General features: G+C 36.4%; 1 protein-coding gene across 5 annotated transcripts in view; it reads right to left on the bottom strand.

Moving 5' to 3' along the window:
* The window catches only part of DPP10 (dipeptidyl peptidase like 10), a 1,381,541-nt gene that overhangs the window by 578,782 nt on the left and 782,950 nt on the right, over positions 1-19,809 (bottom strand). The window lies entirely within an intron of this gene.

The raw sequence follows: 19,809 nt of genomic DNA, 5'->3' as shown, positions 1-19,809 counted from the left end.
AAATACTTGGAATACCTTTAACCAAAAAGGTGAAAACCTGTACACTGAAACTCATAAGGCATTGATAAGAGAACTGAAGAAGAGACAAATAATGGAAAGCTATTCCATGTTCAAGGATTGGAAGAAGTAATATAAAAATGTCCATACTGGGGCTCCTGGCTGGCTCAGTTGATAGAGCACTCAACTCTTGATCTCAGGGTCATGAGTTCGAGCCCCACACTGGGTGTGGATCCTACTTTAAAAAAATGTCTCTACTACCCAAAACAATCTAGAGATTCAATGCAAAATCTTTCAAAATTCTGGTGACATTTTTTATAGAAATAGAAAAAAAAAAAACTATCCTAAAATTTCAGTGGAACCAAAAAAAGGTCCCAAATACCCAAAGCAACCTTGAGAAAGAACAAAGCTGGAAAACCACACTTCCTAATTTCAAACAATACTACATGCTACAGTAATCAAAATAGTATGATAGTGGCATAAAAACAGATGCATAGATCGACAGAACAAAATAGAGAGTACAAAAAGAACCCCATTTATGTATGTTCAATTAATTTTCAACAAAGGAGCTGAAAATATACGATAGGGAAAACAAACTGTCTTCAATAAATGGTGCTGGGAAAACCCGAGAGCCACAAGCAAAAAAATGAAAATGGACTACCATCTTATATCACACACAAAAATCAACTCAAAGTGGATTAAGACTTGAACATAAAACCTAAGAACTAAAAGTCCTGAAAGAAAATATATGGGTTAAGTTCCTTGGTACTGGTCTCGGCAAAGAATTTTTAGCTTTGATACCAAAACCAAAGGCAACAAAAGCAAACACAAAGTGGGGCTACATCAAACTAAAAAGCTTCTGCACAGCAAAGGAAACCGTCAACAAAACAATGTCCCATTCCTGTGGAATGAAAATATTTGAAAAGCACATATCTGACAAGGGGTTAATATCTAAGACATAGGTAACTCAATTACAAAAATAAATAAATAAATAAATAGGGCAAAGGATCTGAGTAGACATTTTCCAAAGACATTCAAGTGGTAAATGGCAAATGAGTACATAAAATGGTACTCAACATCACTAATCATCAGGGAAATGCCAATCAAAACTACAATGAGATATCACTTCATGTCTGTTAGGATATCTATTATTAAAAAGCAAGGATATAACAAATTCTAGCAAAGATGTGGAAAAAGGGAACCCTTGTGCACTGATGGTAGTGATGTAAGCTGGTACAGTCACTATGGAAAACAAAAAATTAAAATAAAACTACCATTTGATCCAGCAATCCCACTTGTGGGTATACAACCAAAAGAAACTAAATCATTTTTTCAGAGGTATCTTTTTGTTTGTTTGTTTTGAAAGAGAGAGAGAGAACTAGAGAGAGAAAGCAGAGGGAGAGGAAGAGAGAGAATCTTTTAAAGATATTTATTTATTTATTTGAGAGAGAGAGAAACAGAGAGCAAGCATGAGCGGGGTAAGGAGAAAAGGGAGAGGGACAAGCCCCACGCGGGGCTCGATCCCAGGACCTTCAGATCATGACCTGAGTCAAAATCAAGAGTCAGACGCTTAACTGAATGAGCCACCCAGGTGCCCCAGGGAGAGAGAGAATCTTAACCAGCCTCCAATCTCAGCACGGAGCCCGATGTGGGGCTTAATCTCATGACCAAGGGATAGTGACCTGAGCCGAAATCAAGAGTGGACACTTAACTGACTGAGCCACCAAGGTGCCCCGCCCAAAGAGATATCTTTATGTCTCTTTTATATCTTGTATCCCCATTTATATCACAATAGTATGGAAACAAACTCAGGGTCCATCTATAGATGAATGTATAAAGAAAATGTGGCAAATATATACAATGGAATATTATCCAACCTCAAAAAAGAAAATCCTTCCATTTGCAACAATGTAGTTGAATTTCTAAATGAAATAAGTCAGACAAAGACAAATATTGTATAGTATCACTTATATGTGGAATCTGAAAAATAAAGTCAAATGCATAGAAACAGCAGAATGGTGGTTGTCAGGGGCTGGGGAGTAGGGGAAATGAGGAGAGGTTGGTAAAAGTATACAAACTTTCAGTTTAAGATGAATAATGTCTGAGGATATAACGTATAACATGCTGACTATAGTTGCTAATACTATACTGTGTAAGTGAAATCTTCTAAGAGGGTAGACTTAGGAGTTTTCACTAAAACAAAACAAAAAGCTAAATTTGTGAGGCAATGGATGTTTTAATTAATACACAGATTAATAATTAATACATAGATGCTTCTCTTCCATGAAAGCATGAAGGGAGTTCATTCACAATGTATACATATGTCAAATCATTATGCTATATACTTTAAATATATTATAATTTTGTAAACTATATCTCAATAAAGTTGAATAAAAAGTTACTTAATTTTGACCCACACAAAGCAATATATGTTGATTACCTTTTAAAAATACACACAGGTAGGGGCACCTGGGTGGCTCAGTTGGTTAGGCATCTGACTCTTGAATTTGGTTCAGGTCATGATCTTGGGGTCATGAGATCAAGCCCTGCCTTGAGCTCCACGCTCAGTGCAGAGTCTGCTTTAGGTTCTCTCTCCCTCTTCCCCCTCCTGCTCATGCTCTCTCTCTCTCTCTCTCTCTCTCTCTCTCTCTCTCTCTCTCTGTCTTAAATAAATAAATAAATCTTTTTAAAAAAATGTTGTGGGTTCCTGGGCACCTGGGTGGTTCAGTTGGTTAAGTGCTTCACTCTTGATTTTGGCTCAGGTCATGATCTGAGGGAGGGGAGAGTAAGGTGGGGTGTGAGATCAAGCCCCACAAAGGACTCTGGCTCAGCAGGGAGTCTGCTTAAGATTCTTTCTTTCCATCCCTCTCTGTCCCTCCCCCCTACTTTCTATAAACAAACAAACAAATAAATAAAATCCTAAAAAATAAAGAAAAAAGTATATAGAATACTTATAGCAAGAGAGAAATAATTAGTTAATATTTGATTCACATTTAGCCATATCCGTTAATATACTTCCTTATGTAATTTCATTCAAGCCCAGTTTCAACTGTCAACTATCCACAGTTGACTCCCAAATCTACCTCTCTGGCCCAATTATCACCAGAGCTCCAGATCTATATATTCATCTGCTTGGTTTTAACATTAACATGTTTGAAAGCACTCAAGAGGAAAACCAAGCACCTGGCCATTGCCCTCACTTGGTCCTTGTTCAGTGTTGCCCATTTTAGAGAAGGGTCTCCCCTTCCATCTAGCTGATTAGTCATACATCTGAGGGCTCTTTAACATCTCCCTCTCCCTTCTCTCCTCAACAAATCCATCACAAAGACCATCTAATTTGCTTGTTAAACATCTCTTCCTCTGTGATCTTTTCCCCATCTTTACTGTCCTCTCCCTAGTTCAAGCTGTCATGATCTGTATTGTGCAGTATTTTATAGTATTCTAAACTAGACTCCCTGCTGCCCTTCTTGCTTCTCTTGAAAACTCCTCCCCATCCTCCTCCCCAAACTCCTCCACAACCATCAGAGGAATTTATCTAAAATGCCAATGAGCCAATGGCTTTATTTTATTTTTAGGATAAATAGTCTGGAATATAAATAGACTATCATCTGTCTCCTACCTAAAAGGTGAGTATGATGCGGTGAATAAGATTCAATCTGGATTCAAAGCCTAGCTCTGCCAGGATTGTGTGACCTGGGATCAATTTTTAATTTTAGTGTTGTCATCTGAAGAAATGAAAATAGCCATATATACCTCAAAATTGACAGTATTTTATATAACTGTACAGTGTTTGATACACAGTAAACATTCAGTATTTGTTACCTAGCAATTTTTTATACTAGTTTCCCTAGTTGTACTTCTCCCAAATTCACTGTTATTCTCTAACCTCTAGCCACCTATATCTTATTTCAGTTTCTAGGTTGGGGAAAAAAAAAAAAAAGGCTATATAGCTTTTCTTCTTCCCTATATTGTTAACCCCTGACTTACACATAGTTAACCCTAAATTCTCCCATCCTTCAGATTTAGGAAGGCCAGTTAGATCAGGTATTACTTTTGCATGCTTTGCTAAGACCACACTTTTATTTTCACAGTGTTTTGACAGTTGTAACTTTACATTCATTTGCGTATTTACTTGATTGATGTCTTTCATTTAACAGACCATAAGCCCAAAGGGGTTTGAACTCATGCTAACTAGCATGGGATCATCATTGGCGCTTTAGCATCCATAATACTAGCTAACACACAGTCAGGGCTAAATGTTTACTGAATAAATTAAATGTGATTTTCAGCTTTTATATTAATGGATACAATTCTGCAATATCATTTTAATGGTTTCATTAATGTCTCAAAGTATTTATATGGCATAATTTATTAAAGAACACATTTTGATGAGAGTGAGGTTTGCTTCCAAATTCTATGACAAGTACTGGTGTGATAAACATTGTGGAACATCTCTGTGCATGTTATTTATCATTTTGTAGAGAAGTCTCAGAACTTCCCCTCAGTATTTTTTACCCATCAGTCTGAATTCCAATAACCTTCTATTTCTCAGGGTTTCCTCAAACTTTCTAGTATATTGCTGCTGCTAGACACGTATATTTCTTATGTGTTTCTTTTTGGTTTCATATTTTTCATTTAATCTTTTTCTGCCTTGCAGGGGGACATGTCTGATGCTCAGTCATCATTTTGGACACAGTCTACTAAAACTATTCATTTTTTTTTTCAAATTGCTATAAATAATAAGCAATATCTAATTCTTAGTTTCCTATATACTTAGTGGTCTGCACCTAGGACTGTTAGTTTTTCCACTTTCAGGAATCTATCTGGATTCAGGATTTACTCATCAAAACCCCATTAATAAGCAGTTGGCGCAGCCATAGCTAAACTCATGCTTTCTAGCACTTTCATTGGGCCTTGCATCTCTCCCCAGTACACTGTGACAAAGTCACACTGTATATTACCCTAATCCTATTTGTTAAAAAGAATACACATAGATTTATATATACACACAGATACCCCTAAAACTTTAATTTTAAGACAGTATATTTCATTTTTGAAGCCACTGTGCCACACATTTTTATTAAAACAATCAATGATTAATTTACTATTTTTCTACCTAACTAGAAGCATACCAATACACACATACACACACACACACACACACACAAAAATACACACACAAAAACACATTGTTGTGCACCCCAATATTGCCAGATTACTATTATTTCAAAAGATTGAAATCTGGATTTCTTTGTGAAATTTTTAAATGTTGTTAACAAATTCTAACAACCACAGAGTATACACTTTGAGCAAAAAAAAAATACATATTGGAGTATACACGCAATACATAATTCATTTGGACTAGGTTGGAAAGTTTGTAATTTCTGATGTAGTTAATACCTTTTGATGTCTTAGAATCAAAATAAACAGTACGATTTTAATTCTAATTCACTAACTGCATAATATTTAGTTACATATAAATAAATTATGTTTATATATGTATATTTTTTGAAGAATGGATATGATAATTTAAAGTAAATTATGTGAAATACATAGCACAGCATCTGGTATAGGAGTAGTGAATGACTTATATTTCCCTTTGAACTTCTCAAGAATCATCAAAGGTACAGTGTATTTTGTTTGGTCTTGGTTTTGGAAATATCAATTAAATAAACTCACAGGTAAGGCAGGCCTAATAATTTCTCAAACTCATTTGTGTCAGTGACATATTGCTCTCCTATCAAGGATTCGTTATGCCTATACTATACATAATCATCTACAAATGGATGACAATTTTTCCTGAATGGATTTTTATTAGAATAATATTAAACTCAAGGTGTCCTTCATCAGATCACATGGAAAAATCTACACAAAGAGAACAAATTGGAAATATACTTTTTTCTTAAGTAGGCTCCACACCCAGCATGGGTCCCAATGTGGGGCTTGAACTCATGACCCTGAGATCAAGAACTGAGCTGAGTTTAAGAGTAGGATGCTTAATCGACTGAGCCAACCAGGGGCCCGACTATTTTTTTCTTATCACTGTTTTACAAGAACTCGCAACATCAGTCATTGGTAGTGATAATAGCCACAATTTTGCTAGCTACCAGCAGATTATAGTGGTGTATGGAACAAAGTAGACAATATAAAGTAATGGCTAAGAGTATGGACTGTGGCGTTACCCTGTCTTCAAACATTTAACCTGCAACAATACTATAGGAAATGGGCAATTAAATCTCCCTGAGTATCAGGATCTCCATCTACATGATAGTAACTTTAGTTTTTATGGGTTAAAGATTGAAGCGGATGATGTTTACAAAGATCACAGTGAGCACTCAATAAATACTAGTCATTGATGGTATTATTAGCATCACTGCCATCACTCTACCAGAGCAAGTTAATTAGGTTGGGCTAACTGGCTCACACCTCTCTAGTTATTGATGACGGATGATAAATTCTGATAAAAAATTCAACCACTCATATTTTTATGACAATTTTTAAGACAAATTTTTTCTTTGTTAATGTAAGAGCCAAAGCAAGGTAGCATCATTATAGGCATGAGAATAAGACAGTATAGTTGTGTTTTCCTCCCAGCTCATTTCCAAGTCAACTGTGCAACTCTGGTCTGTCTCCAACTTTCTGTGCCTCATAATTTGGCTAATGACATATAAGGCTATTTTATTTTATTTACTAAGTTTTCCCAACTTATAAAGATGTATTTTTTAAATTTTATTTGAGAGAGAGAGAGAGAATCCACAAGAAGCAGGAGGGCAGAGGGAGAGAGAAAATCTCAAGCAGACTTCGTGCTGAGCATGGAGCCCAATGTGGGGCTCCATCTCATGATCCTGAGATCATGACCTCAGCCAAAACCAAGAGTCGGACGCTTGACCAACTGAGCCACCCAGGCACCCCAAGTTCTCCCAACTTTTAACTTAGAATTTAGGGTAAGATTTTAAGAATTACAAACCTCTCTATGTTAGGTACCACATATGATAAATATCAATCATCTCAATGGCTGATGAATATGGCTCCTTATTATTGTTGTTGTTGTTATGCCTTACGCAAGGAATATCCAGAAACTTCAGGACCATGGACAAGAGAGATCAGTAATAAAAATGAAGGTATGTATTTGTGGCCTGAAGTAAAATAAATATAGAAAAGTACTTAGAATCAGAGCCAAAAATCTTGAACCCATGTAAATATGCACATATTCTCAAGACTGGGATACAAAAATTAATTGCATCCCTATTATTAAATAGTGGGGAAATTGATGCAATATAATTTTCCTCATTTTCACTGTCTAGAAACCAAAATTACTCAACCTAAAACCTCATATACAAACAGGCAAATGCAAACCTATGAGTGTTTATGATCTTATGCTGTAGAATTGAAACCTGTTTCCACTTCTTTAAGTTATGTAACAGTGAACTCTTCGTGGCCCTGTTTATTATCTATAAAATGGAGATAATAGTTGCCTTTTACTTTGATAAAAAACTTAAGTACATGCTATCACTGAACACAGAGCCTAGTGTATATTAGGCACTCAATGTGATTTGGTGGGCAATGATCATGGCTATTGGGATAGGTAATATTAATGCTTCTAGCACTAATAGGTTAATCGATTTCAATTTAAACATCCAATATTGGCTCCCTTTAGGAAAAAAAATATAAAAATTACATGGTGTTTCTCTCAATTAAAACACAATTTCATTCAGTAGCACTGTTTGTTTAAATTATGGCCAAAAGACAGTCATCACAAAACTGACTTACAGTTCATGAACATTAGGGAACCAAACATTAGACATGGGAAACTGTAATTATAGTTTGCTACAATTATTTCTAGTATATACTACTCTATAAAGGATTTCCTTGACATGAGAAGAAAGCCAAGGATTTTACTCACATTCTCAAAGAAAAAAATTTAGATGGAAGATACAGCCTGGCGCAGTGGACTGAAAGGGAATGAGATCTTACTGCTTCCAACTAATTTATTTTAAAGGAGGCTGGAACATGTATAGCATTAGAATTACTTAGATTATGCTGGAATTTTGGGGGGGGAATTGGTTGGGGAGATTAGGAAAACCTTTTAAGAAATCAATTAATTTCTTGGTTTATTAAAGGACATTTTCTTTCTTCACAAAATTCGAAAGCTGGCTACTGCTTTAAATCTTATGCTGGTACAATAACCAGAAACCATATAACTGAAAAGAAATATATTTTTCCTAAGGTGTATATTTTATTCAAATGTCATACTCTAAAGAAGTCAAGTATAAGCAGAAGTAAGAGAATAAAAGTTTTTCTAGAAAATGTAAGGATCCAGCAAACTTGCTTGCTATACATAGTCATACACTGATTAAAATCACAGAAAAGAGGGGCACCTGGGTGGCTCAGTCGTTAAGCGTCTGCCTTCAGCTCGGGTCATGATCCCAGGGTCCTGGGATCGAGCCCCGCATCGGGCTCCTTGCTCAGCGGGAGGCCTGCTTCTCCCTCTCCCACTCCCCCTGCTTGTGTTCCCTCTCTCGCTGTGTCTCTCTCTGTCAAATAAATAAAATCTTTAAAAAAAAAAAAAAATCACAGAAAAGATATGTAAGGCTAGAGATCATGCTTCAAGAAGAACCAAATCCTTTTTCTTTTCTTTCCCAAGAGCTCAAAGCTACTTATTTCTGGATTCAATTTTTTACATATATTTGACAGCTAAGTTACAAGGGCCTAGAAGTAACATTTTACACAGGCAAATGCAAATATAGTAATTGCATCCTTTTGAATACATGTCAAAAAGCTGTAACAAGAAAGTGAAACTCTATGTAAAATATTCAGTTCAGCTCAACACATGTTTATTGAATCTTTTCAAGGAACTGAGAACTAACTCTCTGACAAAACATTCATAATTAATTAAGACACTGGAATTGTGCCTGCCCTTGAAAAGAATATAATCTCATGGGTGAGAGACAAAAACAATGAACAACAACAAAGGTTATGTAACATATGACAAGTAGGCAAAATAGAGCATGGAGGAGGTGTATCTAAACCTAACTGGAAGCCTGAGAGAAGGTGATGTCTGGGCTGAGTCTTGGAATAAGTAGGTTAGACAAATAAATAAGGCAAGGACTATCCTAGATATGAGTAAGCAATAACTGTGTGAGCAAAGACAAAAAGACATGTGAATCAGTCGTGTGTTTTTGGAGAAAAAATAGGTTCACTATATAGACTGTTGGACAAAATGACAGGAACCAACATGGGTGATGTAGTTCTTTGTAAAGGAATGGCATTCTGTCTTTATTCACCCTAAATTAATAAAATAGCTGTGTTCAGAGCACATGTTAGTTACTGAGGAAGACCAATACATAGCAAGTTATTGCTGCATGGGAAGAGTCCCAGCATAACAGAGGAAGTAGTCTACAAGCAAAAAGTTAAAACAGAAATGTCAGAAGTCCTAAGTAAATAATAGTATCTACCACTTACAAAAACAGAACTAATATTAAATGAGCTTTATATGACAAGCACTTTATACATGTTTACCATACACGATGTCATTGATTACTCCCAAAAGAAGTCCAGTAACTATTATTAAATAGCTACTATTCTATCATTTTACAGATGAAGAAATCAAGATTTCAAGCCATGAGACTGTTACCCCAAGGTCAAATAGCTGATAATTAGCAAACCTAGGATTCACAATTAGGTTGTCTGATGTCTCCTCTTTGCTCCTAATTATGAAATATCTTGGTAAAACCCTGCAGTGAAAACAATTCACCTAGGAGAAGAGGGGAAATTAATATGTGAATTAGGTCTTGAGGATTAATAGAAGCTTATCTGACAGATAAAGGGATAAATCCAAACAGATGCTACATATCGATTTGAAAGGTATATTGCAATTAAACTCTTAAATATTTTAATGCATGTTTTTGATTATGCTAAGTCAGACACATGTATATTTATAAAATCAATCAGTGAAATTTTTAAAGTTCTGTGCAAATGAGGTAATACTCTTGGGTAAGCTTAACCCCCCAAAGGATTCCTGCAACTGCAGCAGAACTGGAATAATAAAGCTTTTCATCAACTTGCTGAAAGCCAGGGTTGTCACTAAACCATCTTCATGGGATGTAGCTTTCATTCCTTACATTGACTTGGCACCCAGACCAAACCCCCATTCATTCCACAGCCACAACCGTTCTCAATTTGCATGGCACTCTCCAACCCACCGGCCACATTTGCCAGGTTGTTATGTTACAGCCTCGAGTCTGCTTCCCAATTCCTGTCCATGGAAGGCTTGCTTCTCAAACAGAATTCTCTGCATAACTGACGTCCAAATGTTAAATACTTTTTAAAAAAATTAAGTGCCCCTATTTTTTTAATTTAAAAAAAAAACTGTTTTTTTTTTTCCTTCTATAAATCCTGCCCTTATCTCAGTACCCTAGAGATCCAAGTCAGTTTATTAAGCTCATCAAGATTCCTAAAAATCTAGTGGTTATAATAAGCACTGCAATAATAATAATCCAGGTATTACACACCTAAGTTTACCATTATAGAGTTAGCACATGGATATCTTCCAGTCATACTGAACATACTGTACACTGTACTGCAACTATTACAGTTCACAGGACTAAGCACAGGGATGTGCACAAACATAAATATTAATTGCAGGAATACAACTAGAAACAAAACAAGGTATAATTAGGACAAGATCACAAACAAAAATACAGACTTTATTCTTTCCTACTAAAATCCTTAAACAACAGAATTACATGATTTAACAAAAATGTCAGAGGAACCACTTCTGAGTCACAAGGAATAAAAATAAGGAAAAAAAATCTTAATCTGAAAAGAAGATAAATGTATATTATCAGTCAGGATGAAGATGGATAGAGTAAGCACAGATAGATCCAGGAAGACCTGATATAAAACATGCCCTGAAGCATTACCCCTTCACACTGTAGGTAGGTGAGAGAGGGTAAAAACACGTGGACTTTCTTATGAACAAGAGATCTGAAGATGAGTCAATAATACGTTTGAGTTTGCAGTCTCAGTTTTTTCTAAATTAATGGTAGTCAAGAACAAGGCTTCCGACTCCAAGGTATGTCTTATTAATTCTGAAATCCTGGGAAATGAAATTGCATTGTATCTTGATAGAGCCAGAGGTGGATAAATACCCCAGCTATCCAAAATGAGTCCTCAGTAAAGACTTTTCCTCTCATCTTCTTGGAAATTCTACTCTCCTGTAACTGCACCATCATCCTTTCAACTATTATCTATAGGCCATACAAGGGTTATATTAAGAATTCATTTAGGGGCGCCTGGGTGGCTCAGTTGTTAAGCGTCTGCCTTCGGCTCAGGTCATGATACCAGGGTCCTGGGATCGAGCCCCACATCAGGCTCCCTGCTCTGTGAGAAGCCTGCTTCTCCCTCTCCCACTCCCCCTGCTTGTGTTCCCTCTCTGGCTGTGCCCCTCTGTCAAATAAATAAATAAAATCTTAAAAAAAAAAAAAAAAGAATTCATTTAAAGTATAACAGAGTGATAAAAATTAAATATTCATGGGCATGGCTAGTCATGTGGTGGGTCTTCACTTTGTACTAACATAAATGAACTGTTCATACAATTCTGAAAGAGAAGTAAAATATACTCTTTTAATTTCATACGTAATAAACCCAATGTGAATAACTCAAGCATTTCTCCAAATCAGAATGAAATATAGAACTCACTGAATTCACTTAAGACACAACATGTATAACCATGTTATTTTAAGAATTTATGAACAAATACAACCAAATATGAATATACACACTGATAAAAACTTTATTATAATAAAAAATATACCAAAGTAAAAGACATTCTAGCATACTTGTTTGTACTTCAGGTAGGTAGCAACTGAAGAAAAGTGGGTTCACCCTATTGTTACATAGATTACCATTCTACCAAATATAAAAGTATCATTTCCTCTCCTACGGTAAAAGAGTGTACTACTATATAGTGACCCCCCGAGCGTCAGCGTCAACTTTTCAAAGCATGCTCCACAAAAGTTTATGTTCAATCTAAGAAGACGCAGATCCAAGTGGTGTATTTCAGCGAGAGTAACTGAAGGCTGTCTCTGATCTGAATGACCAGTGTGTGTCCTTTGGCAAAAAGAGACACTGTCCATGCGATGCATATCGGGCGGATTCTCTCCATAAAGCAGACTGCTCCGATCATAGCTGCCTAATGTAAAACCGCCTCACATCCTCACAGGAGCCGGTCTCAGCCGGTCAGGCCGTAACAGACTCAGGCAAGGAAGTTCACGCCAATGAGTTTCTTAAGCACCAGAGTGTTTATTTAGTTTAAGGGTAACATAGATGAAGATTAACCTCACAACTTGCAAATGAGCTAACTGGTGGGTAAAGTACAAATACCTGACAAAGCCACTGGCAGAGCTTCATTGAGAAATAACTGCAGGCTAAGGTCACAGCTGAGCCATGAATCCTGGGTTATTGTTTTTGCATAATGCTGTATGCACATTTAACTCAACAAATCAAATGGTTCTGACCTGTCTTTTGCATAAGGTGCTAAACAGCCATAGCTCCAAGTAGTGTTAACTAGCATTTACTTGTTAATTAACAAAATAATAATATAGACTGGGAAAACATTTCAGCCATTCAAATAAAGTGTTTGCTGCCTCCCACATACCAAGAAACAAAACAACATAAAACAAGTAAATTGCTAACAGTTTATCTCTGTACTTAACCCAAATTTTGACACCATTTGTTTCTTAATGAGATTCAAAGCAAATATATGGGCGAAATATGAACGCACTGAAGCAGCATTAATTTTATTGTTTCCGATGTACACGACTGACTGCCAATCAGTATACTACTGCCATATTAAATGAAAGAATATACAGTTAATGTCCTCCAAATGTCAATATTCTAAGTAGAAAAGGAAAAAAAAAAGACATAAGGAGGGATTCCTTGAATTATATAGTTATAATATATATTCTATATACTAGACTATATATATTACATACAATATGTATATTATGTGCTATTCCTTGGATTATATAACATATAATACATTATATAGAGTATATACTGAACACAATTCAATAAGCACAGCAAGCCAATGTTATTAAATCCAAAATGTGTCTGCACTGTATGACGGATGACGTATGATTGATCTCATAAACAGGAACTAGTATAACTTAGGAAATGGTAATGATACTATTAACCAGTGGACATTTATTCAGGGTGTAGCTATGTTAAGTGATTTTCATGTGCTGTCTCACAACTGTCTTCTCAGGTGGGCACTGATATTTGGGCCATTTTACAAGGAAGAAGCCTGGAGCCTGCTTATCTATTATCATTATCCTTACTCACCTAATGTCAGACAACCAGGAAGGAGCAGGCCAAGCCTCTAAGGCTTGGTTGGCATGTGTCAAAGCCCAATCCCTTACTCACCACACTGGGTGTTCTCTCCTAGCAAATCCAATCGTTTTAAGAGCCATTTAGAGAAATTCTAGTACACATCCATAAAAATCTTCATTTTTCTTGTTGAAACTTGATCTTTGACTGTATATCCACATAAACTGGTCAAACATTTTTAAATAGGTTGGCAAATTGAGTAGTTTTGTGGCCCAGTGATAAATTATCATTTCAAAAATAGTTTCAGAGACTTCTGGGGTGATGGCAGAGTGGGAGGGTCCTAAGCTTACCCCATCCCACAGATACAACTAGATAATATTCACATTAGTGTAAAAAACCCAGAAAGCTACCCTAAGACTGGCAGAACAAACTCTCCACAGCTAAATGTAGAGAAGAGGCCACATCAAAGAGGGTAGGAGGGACAGAGATGCAGTCAGGAGCTAAAGGAACATGAGGGACTATCTGCAGGAGGGAGGGACCCCACAGGTTCAGAGAGTGAAGAGAAAGAGACTACCACACTGGGGAGCCCACACTGGGAAGACAAATCCCCATAACATTTGGCTTTGAAAACCAGAGAGGCCGAATTTTGAGAGTTCTTACAATCAGCAGGACTCAAAACATGGGATTTTAAAAATCAGCAGGCTCAGTTCTGGAAGGTCCTGGAGAGCCAGAGGAAACTAAGTCCTTGCCCTTAAAGAGACAGCACAACAAACAGCCGGCAGAGCTTCAGCACAGAAGCAGCAGTTTGAAAAACACCTGGGATATGTGAGCGGGAAATTTGTTTATTAATATTGGAGCATGGGCTGGAGGGGCAGGGATACTTGAGAGACTTCTCCAGGAACACAGGAGGTAGTAGGCAACATTTCCTTCCCTCACCCCCCAGCATAAATGCAGGGCTACCTGCAGGAACCAGTGCAATGCCTGACACCTATTACCCAACTTGCTAACAGTGTGTCCAGCCCCTATGTTCTCCTGTAGGCACCATCCAGCCAGGCCTGGCTCCAGGTCTCCTCCCATAGCAGACCCACTCAAACCGTGCTAACTCTGCTTCCCCCACCCCATGTTTTCCTGCAGACCTGCCCCCTCCAATATGCTCTTGGTCAGAACCCATCTAAAGAGGTACCACAAGCCCGGCAGTGTACAAGCAGCCCTGACAGGTGCCAACATCACTCCAAAGTGACTCCTGCCCCAGGGAGAAGGGAAGATCACTACACACAACAATCACACTGTGGCCCAAGCAGAGGGCTGGGAGCAGACAGCTGGTCTGACTATAGGCTCTGCATACCAACGAAAGATTCTAGGGGACCAAACAGGCAAAGCGTCCTGCAGTTTTGTGCTACTCTGTCTCTGGCAAAGGCCTGGTCTGACTCAACTCAGGCCCACAGTGGCCCCAGACTGGCCCACTAACAACACAGGGACTAGGGGTCCAACTATGCCCACAACAGGCAGAGAGAGCCATTTGCAGATGACTGGATTGAAGGCAAAAGTGTCTCAGCCACAACAGTAGGGCACACACAACACATAGAGACACCCCTGAAGCACCTCTGTTCTGGTGAACAGAGGACACAGCACAGTAGGCCACTACAGGACCTTTTAGGCATAAGGCCACTACTTTCAAGAGCAAGAGATGTAGCCAACTTTCTTAACACATAGAAACAGATAGAGTTAGACAAAATGAGGGACGAAAGAACATCCCAAATGAAAGAACAGAACAAAATCTTAGCAAGAGACCTGTATGAAAAGGAGATAAGTAATATGCCTGAGAGAGAATTTAAACAACAGTCATAAAGATACTCACTGCACTTAGGAGTGAAGGATCTCAGTGAGACCCTTAACAAAGAGAGAGAAAACATAAAAAAGAACCAATCAGAGATGGAGAATTCAATAAATGAAATTAAAAATACACTAGATGGAATGAAGAGTAGAGTAGAGGCAGGAGAACAGGTCAGAGACCTGGAGGACAAAGTAATGGAAAGCAATCAAAGTGAACAGGAGAGAGAAAAAGTAATGATAAAAAATGAAAATAGATATAGGGAACACAGCAACACCATGAAGCATAAGGACATCCACATTATAGGGATCCCAGAAGGAGAAGAGAGAGAAAGGGGGAAGAATATTTATTTGAAGAAATAATAGCTGAAAACTTCCCAAATCTGGGGAAGGAATCAGAAATCCAGATCCAGAGGACACAGAGATCCCCCCAAAATTCAACCAAAGGAGGTCTATACCAAGACACATAGTAATTAAAATGGCAACAAGTAATGATAAAGAGAGAATTTTAAAAGTACCAAGAGAAAAGCAAACAGTTACATACCAGGGAAATCCCATAAGGCTATCAGATTTTTTTCAACAGAAACTTGGCGAGTTGAAGGGAATGCCATGATATATTAAAAGTGCTAGAAGAAAAAAACCTGCAGCCAAGACTACTCTATCCAGCAAGACTACCATTCAGAATAGAAGGAGAAATAAAGAGTTTCCCCAGACAAACTGAAGTTAAAGGAATTCATTACCACTAAACCATCCATACTAAAGAAAACCAACTAACTATGAGAGAAGAGAGCAAGAAAGGAACAGAAAAGAACTACAAAAACAACTATAAAACAAGTATCAAAATGGTAATAAATACATACCTATAAATAATTACTTTGAATGTAAATGGACTAAATGTTCCAATTAAGAGACACAGGGTGACAGAATGGAAAAAAAAAAAAAAATCAAGACTCATCTGTACCCTGCCACAAGAGACTCATTTCAGACCTAAAGACATGCAGATTGAAAGTGAAGGGATAGAGAAGTATCTATCATGCAAATGGCTGTGAAAAGAAAGCTGGGGTAGAAATACTTACATTGGACAAAACAGACTTTAAAACAAAGAATGTAATGAGACAAAGAATACTATATAATAATAATAAAGGGAACAATCCAACAAGAAGATATAAAAATTGTAAATATTTATGCACCCAATATAGGAGCACCCAAATACATATCAGTTAATAACAAACATAAAGAACTGACCGATAATAATAAAATAATACTAGGGGACTTTAATATCCCACTTACATCAAAGATCTCTAAACAGATAATCTAAACAAAAAAATCAACAAGGAAACTATGGCTTTGAATGATACATTGAACCAGATGCATCTAACAGATATATTCAGAACACACCATCCTAAAACAGCAGAATACACATTCTTTTCAAATGCACATGGAACATTCTCCAGAATAGATCACGTATTAGGCCACAAAACAAGTCTCAACAAATTCAGAAAAGATCAAAGGCATACTATACACCGTTTCCAACCACAATCCTATGAAACTTAATATCATCTCAAGAAAAATCTGGAAAGAGCACAAATACATGGAGTTTAAATAACTTGCTACTAAACAACGAATGGGTGAACCTAGAAACTAAAGAGGAAATAAAAAAAAAATGCATGGAGACAAAAGAAAATGAAAACGCAATGGGTTTAAAATCTTTGGGATGAGCAAAAGCTCTACTAAGAGGGAAGTTTATAGCAATACAGGTCTACCTCAAGAAGCAAGAAAAATCTCAAATAAACAACCTAACCTTATACCTAAAGGAGTGAGAAAAAGAATAAACAAAGCCCAAAACCAGTAGAAGGAAGGAAATAATAAAGATAAGAGCAGAAATAAATAAAATAGAAACTAAAAAAACAATAGAACAGATCCATAAAACCAGAAGCTGGTTGTTAGAAAAGATCAACAAAATTACTAAACCTTTCCCCAGACTTCAAAAGAGAGAGAGAGAGACAACTCAAACAAAATCAGAAGTGAAAGATGACAAAAAACAACTGATACCACAGAAATACAAAGGATTATAAAAGAATATTACGAGAAACTACAGGCCACAGAAATTAGACAAGAACAATAAAGGACATCCAAATTACTAAAGTAAAACTTTCACTATTTACAAATGACATGATACTATATAGAGAAAACCTTAGGGACTCCAACAAAAAAACTACTAGAATTGATAATCAAATTCAATAAGGTAGAAGGATATAAAATTAATCAAGAGAAATCCATTGCATTTCTATACACTAAGAATGAAGTAGCAGAAAGAGAAACTAAGAAAACAATCCCATTTACAATTATACCAAAATAATAAAATATCTAGGAATAAATTTAACTAAGGAGGTGAAAGACCCGTATTCTGACAATTATAAAACATTGGTGAAAGCAATTGAAGACAACATAAAGAAGTGAAGAGACATTCCATTCTCATGGATTGCAAGAAAAAAATATTGCTAAATGGCCATACTACTCAAAGCAATCCCTATCAAAATACCAACAGCATTCTTCACAGAACTAGAACAAACCTAAAATTTGTATGGAATCACAGAAGACCTCAAATAGCCAAAGCAATCTTAAAAAAGAAAAACAAAACTGGAGGTATCATCAGATTTCAAGTTATATTACAAAGCTGTAGTAAATAAAACAGAATGGTACTAGCACAAAAATAAACACACAGATCAATGGAACAAAATAGAGAGCCCAGAAATAAGCCCCTGATTATACGGTCAATTAATCTTCAACAAAGGAGGCAAGAATATGCAATGGGAAAAAGACAGTCTCTTCAACAAATGGTATTAAGAAAACTGGATAGCAACATGCAAAAGAAGAAACTGGACCACTTTCTTACACCAAAATAAGCTCAAAAGGGATTAAGTACCTAAATGTGAGACCTGAAACCATAAAGATGTTGAAGAGAACTCAGTCGTTAATTTCTCTGACACAGGCCATAGCAACATTTTTCTAGATATGTCTCCTGAGGCAAGGGAAACAAAAGCAAAAAATAAAGACTACATCAGAATAAAAAGCTTCTGCTCAGCAAAGAAATAATCGAAACTAAAAGGTAACCTACTGAAAGAAGATACTTGAAAATGACATACCTAATAAAGGGCTAGTATCCAAACTACATAAGCAACTTATACAACTCAACACCAAAAAAACGAATAATCCAGTTTAAAAAAACAAGCCAAAGATATGAACAGACATTTCTCCAAAGAAGACATACAGATGGCCAACAGACCCATGAAAAGATGCTCAACATCACTCATCATCAGGGAAATGCAATCAAGTGAGATTTATTCCTGGGATGCAAGGGTCATTCAATATTCACAAATCAATCAACATGAGAAAGCATAAAAACCATGTGATCATTTCAATAGATGGAGAACAAGCATTCAACAAAGTAAAACATCCATTCATGATTAAACCTCTTAACAAAGTATGTTATGGGGAACTTAAAGGAAGGCCATATATGAAAAACTCACAGCTAACTTCATACTCAATGGTGAGAAACTGAGATCTTTTCCTCCAAGATCAGGAATAATATAAGGATGTCCACTCTCACCACTTTTATTCAGCACAGAATAAAAAGCTTTTGCACAGTGAAGGAAACCACCAACAAAATGAAAAGGCAACCCACTAAATCAGAGAAGATGTTTGCAAATGACATATCCAATAAAGGGTTCATATTCAACCTACAAGAAACAAGTGTTAGTGAGGATGTGGAGGAAAAAGGAACCATCAAGCACGATTGGTAGGAATGCAAACTGGTGAAGCCTCTGTGGAAAACAAGATGGAGGTTCCTCAAAAAATTAAAAATAGAACTACCATAAGATCCAGTAATTGTACTACTGGGTATTTACCCAAAGAATACAAAAACACTAATTTGAAAAAATATATGCAACCTTATGTTTACTGCAGCATTATTTAAATAGCCAAACTATGAAAGTAACCAAGTATCCATCAATAGATGAATGGATAAAGAGGATGTGGTACATATATACAATGGAATATTACTAAGGCCATAATAAAGAATTAAATCATACCATTTGCAACAGTATGAATGGATCTAGAGGGTGTAATACTAAATGGAGTAAGTCAGAGAAAGACACATACCATACGATTTTAATTATATGTGGAATTTAAGAAACAAAACAAAGAAAAAAGAAAGAAACCAAAAAACAGACTCTTAACTATACAGAACTAACTAATGGTCATCAGTAGGGAGCTGGGAAGGGAGTTGGGTGAAATAAGTGAAGGGGATTAATGGGTACACTTATCATGATGAGCCCTGAGTATGTACAGAATTGATGAATCACTATATTGTGCATCTGAAACTAATATAACAGTGTATGTTAACTATACCAGTATTAAGATTTTAAAAAGATAAAGTTTCATTGGAAATCTTAGGATCAAAAATAAAAGGGCAACAAAAAATTAATAAGATCAACAAAGGAAACCAAGAAACTCATTTTTCTGAATAGTACACAGAAATTTAGCAAAAGGATACTGAAGGTAACAAACAATACTGTTCATGTCATTACATATTAATCCTTAAAGTACAGATTTAATCAGATTTACATCACTGCTCAAATAGTCGTGGATTGC

The sequence above is a fragment of the Phoca vitulina genome, unplaced genomic scaffold (genome assembly GCF_004348235.1).
Source record: "Phoca vitulina isolate PV1807 unplaced genomic scaffold, GSC_HSeal_1.0 scaffold1, whole genome shotgun sequence".
NCBI lineage: Eukaryota > Metazoa > Chordata > Mammalia > Carnivora > Phocidae > Phoca > Phoca vitulina.
Note: the sequence above shows the minus strand (reverse complement) of the source record. Positions and strands in the feature narration are given on the sequence as shown.